Genomic DNA, 4,911 nt, shown 5'->3' with positions numbered 1-4,911 from the left:
TAAAGCTTGAAGTATTCAATTCAAAACAAATGACTTAAGAAGCATAAAAGACACATGTTTGCTTGATTGAATAAATCCTTGAAGTATTCCATTCAACCAAATGCCTTAATATGCATAAAAGACACATGTTCAAATGATCCTCCACATGTAGCCCTCATGATGTGCTTGAATGCTATTGGTTAGGTTTTTAAGGGGTCCAATGAGAATTTAGATACATAAAAATAAATAATTAAGTTCTTTCTCTAAAAAGAGAAAAAAAAGGATACATGTCCAAAGGAAATAATAAAATAATACGAGAGAGAGAGAGAGAGAGAGAGAGAGAGAGAGAGAGAGAGAGAGAGAGAGGTGTGGACCAATCATGAGAGGGGGGGTATACTCTCCCACACAAACACACACATTCTCTCATTGTGTGGAGTGCAAAATGCAAGAGCTTCATCTCCATCTCCAAGTTAGTTGAGAAGTGGAGAGCCTACACCAACACTCTTGGCTATGGAATGCAAATCCAACCAAGAGCCATGGTTCAATGCTTAAGCTTGCCATATGCTTCATCTTCATTACTATGCTATAATGCTATGCTAAGCAAGAAGAGTGATGATAAGTGAGGAACTATTTCTTTCTTCTATGGAATGTTTCTTCTTTCTCTTCCCTACCCTCATTCCCCATTAGCTCTCTCCACCTTCAAAGGCGTTTGAGGCCTTAGGACCGAGGCTTGGGATAGTTAATGCTTTTTGCAAAGTTTATGTTAAGCTCATGATGCATGAAGCTTTCTATCTTCATAGCATCACCAAGGTCACAAGAAACACAAAGATTGTATTGTAACAAAGTCTCTCTTGATGGGAGAATCTATAATACAAACGCCTTTTGGAGGGGGGACCGGCTCCAAGTAAATCCGATCCTCATCAATTGTCATGTTCTCTAATACTCTCTCTCTTGAAAAAGTATTGTTCATGCCAAGTTAATTGAAGTACTATGTTTATGTTGATACCATCAATTAAGTTCACCCTCCAAGTTCTCAAAGTAATCTCACAAAAATGCTCACTCTAATTCTCTTAATTTCATTGTTCTCAAAGTTCATAGGCCATTTGCATTACATTGGTATCAGAGCATTTGTTTTCTCTTTTCTTGCTTAAGAAGAGAGGTTCTTAAGTAGCCTTTTAATGGTTGATTTTATTAATTATATTAGGGTAAGTGAGACTGGATCTATTATCGGTTTTGTTGAGCCTACTATGCAGGATATGGTGCACACCTCGAGAGCTTTGGTCTTAATAATGGAGTCTTCTTAGACTTGCCTACGGCTTTACCATTATTGAGCCATAAGAAGTCTGAAAGGAGCTATCCCTCAACAACTTCACTATGTTAGACCCACTCCACTACTTTTTAGAATTAACCAATTGGAGCCGTGGGTGTAGATACTTAAGTGTCTATTTTCAAAGGCTAAGGGGAGTAGCAACTAAGGTTTTGAATTGCCAAAGTATACACTAAGTAAACACATAAGTTTAATTACATGGTTGATAATAACCAAGAGAGTAGAATGAACATTGATAACGTTGATTTTGCACATGAAGGTGCTAATGATGATGCCCCCATGTTTGTTAATTATCTTGTTACTAGGTTGCAACAAGCTATGGGCAACCCTGCTTTGCAAGACAAAGTTACTCAATAACTTCGTGCTTATGGGATTTCCTTTCCTCTCCAAGAGGAGAGAGAGCTTAGGAGGTTGATGAGACCCCCAAAAGAAGACTCTCTCCCATACGAGAGGAGGAGTCCAAAGATAAAAAAATTAATGAATCCCTAAGTTCCTCTGAAGATGTGGCTCCATGAAGAAGGCGGACTAAACCGTTCGCCAACTCAAATTATAGGCCACTTTGTGGTATGTAGCCATCCGGCTCACTCCATAAGTGTGTAGAAATTAGTCACTTTTCTTGTGTTGTGCAGCCACTTGGATCACTTGTTGATTGAGATATTGCTGAGTCGGGTATTTGCTAAGTCTGATTATTGCAGACTTTGATTATTACTGACTCTGATGTTTGGTCAGCTAGATATTTGCTGACTCTGATATTTGGTCAGCTTGATATTTGCTAAGTCGGATTTCTGCTGAGTCGGATTTTTGCTGAGTCTGATTTTTACCGAGTCAGATTTTTTTACCAAGAACTTCTTTTGGATAGTTACAACTGTTTCGTGTTGGATACTTTAGGGGTTGAGGCTATGCCTTGTAGAGGGGATTCATGGTCATGTAGTTATGTGTATTCTCTTGATGAATCAATCAATCAATGCTATGTTTGTTACTCTATCTGATCTACTTTTGTGTTGTATTATGCTCAATCTGAAGTCGTCTGTGTGAGTTATGATATGCCTGAAGTGTTTCTCTAGTTGTTTCTATGTAAGAAATGGTGTGTGGAAGTCGTGTGTGACGTAAGGTGTTCTTCTTCATGAATACATTAGGGTTTTGTACCTTGTTTGAACTTTCTTGTGTGTAGTCTTTCTTTGACAGAATCCAATTTTGATGTATGTGAGTGTGTGAATTGCCTACCATTACATGTTTTATTCATGTGTTGATGAACCCCAACACATTTGGCAATCCTGCTACATCTCTTTGTTTGTTGCACCTGTTTTTGTGCTATGCACGTTTGGCTATTGTGCCTAATGTATTTTTGTACCAACATTATCTGAGTTGGGTTGTGTGTTGCATTGGGAGATGATGCTTTTCAGAGAGACCATTTGATGTTGATTAGGGGGGAAGCATGAGAGACTGTGATTGTATGTTTCAAAATGTGTGGTATGCTAAAAGACCAAGTATGATAGAGGGAAGCAACCTGGATTACTCCAACCATTGCCAATCCCTAATTCACCATGGGAGAGTATATCCATGGATTCTATCTTTGGATTATCGCAGTCTATCCATGGGAATACGGAAATATGGACAATAGTTGGCAGGTTTAGCAAGCAAGCACATTTTATCCCTGTCAAGAAGACTATTAAGGCATACCAAATGGCAACTCTCTTCATATCCCAGATTTTCAAACAAAATGGATTGCCAACATCCATCGTGTCAAATAGAAATCCTAGAATGACCAGTAATTTTTGGAAAGGTCTCTTTAAAAATCTAGATACAAAATTGAATTTCTCTTCGGCCTATCACCCACAAACAGGCAAAAAGCAATTGCCAATCTTACGATTCTTGATCTACTAAAGACCTATGTTATAGAAGTAGATCAATGCTCACACCGAGAAAAGTACTTACCTCTTGTAGAGTATGCGTATAATAATACTATCCATACTTCTACGGGAAAATCACCTTTTGAAATCATAGAGGGAAGACCTAAAAGTCCCTTGGTACTTAAAGTACATGGGAAGATCTTCGCTGCGAATGAGTATAGCCATGACCTGCAAGCATCTTTTCAAAAGATTAAGGAGGCTATATTCATCTCTCAACTAAGGCAAAAAGTTGTTGCTGACAAGCACAAAAGGGCCTTAACGTTGAAAGAAAATGATTGGGTCTTACTTAAGTTTCCTAAGGCTCGATTGAGGCAAACGACGGGCCATCAAAAGTATTTTGCTAAACTAGCAAAAAGATACTATAGTCCTTTTCAAATTTTGAAGCCAATCAATGAGGTGGCTTAGCAACTCAAGTTACCTAACCATTGGCTCATACACAATGCTTTTCATGTGAGCCTACTTAAGCCCTACAAAGGAGAGCCTCCAAATGAACCAATTATTGAAGATCCTCCCGAAATCAAAGAGCAAGAAGAGGTGCTACAACCCGAAGCTATCCTTCGGCATGAAGACAAGGTACTACGACATGGTAAGATTATTTGAGGTATCTTATTATGTTAAAAAATTATCCTTTTGAAGATGCTATATGGATGCAAGGAATCCAGCTTAAGGATAGTATGAACCTTGTCGGCGCTTGCAATGCTACATTAGAGTAAGCAAATGTACATGTTTCTTTTAAACGATCAATGTTTTTGTCTTATAGGACTAATTCTCTCTTTATTGAGCACAAATTTAAGTGGTAGGCATACTAAGAATCATGTTTATGATGACAACATCTCTCAAACACCATGTAGAATTTGTCACTCTATTTGGGAGGTTGAAATGGACTAAAGAGCAGACATGCTTGCGGCAGCTATGTCTCAAGCACCAAATGGATTAGTCATCCATCTTGGAATGATGTCGTAGGGTGAAAAGGGATCCTCTACCCGCTAAGACAAATTGACTATGGCTTTATCTCTTTTACCTCATAGTCAAGGACGACTATGCATAAAATCTAATATCTAACCAACCCAGATGATTTTCTCATATTAAACTGCTCATTTAATGTGGGATAATAAACGAAAACAAGGGTTAGAATACGGATCTATCTCAACACGGGGCCAATGGTAAAGGGGTCCAAATGAGAGATGGTCTATCAAAGAGCAATGCTACCTAATGGATCTTAAAAGACCTTAGGGTTAGCTTCATTAAAGACCTCCAAAAGTTAGTGTTAAAAAGTCCTTTGACCTTATGCAAGCTAGGGCTAACCTCGAGGTGGAAATCGTACCCAAGCATGAGGTGCTAAGATGCTTAAAGTGGTTGTGGGAAGCTTGCCCAAATCTTGAGGTGATTTTTATGCTTAAATGACTAATGTTTTTGAAATGTTAAATTCGAAGATAAGCTCTCAAGGCTTGAAGTATTCAATTAAAAAAAAAAGACTTAAGAAGCAAAAAAGACACATGCTTGCTTGATTGAATAAGTCCTTAAAGTATTCCATTCAACCAAATGACTTAATAAGCATAAAAGACACATGTTCAAATGATCCTCCAGAGGCCCTCATGATGTGCATAAAAGCTATTGGTTAGGTTTTAAAGGGTTCCAATGAGAATTTAGATACATAAAAATAAATATTTAAGTTCTCTCTCAAAAGAGGAAAAA

This window comes from Adiantum capillus-veneris, chromosome 7, assembly GCF_014529385.1.
Source record: "Adiantum capillus-veneris isolate H3 chromosome 7, ASM1452938v2, whole genome shotgun sequence".
NCBI lineage: Eukaryota > Viridiplantae > Streptophyta > Polypodiopsida > Polypodiales > Pteridaceae > Adiantum > Adiantum capillus-veneris.
This window is presented reverse-complemented; position numbering follows the sequence as displayed.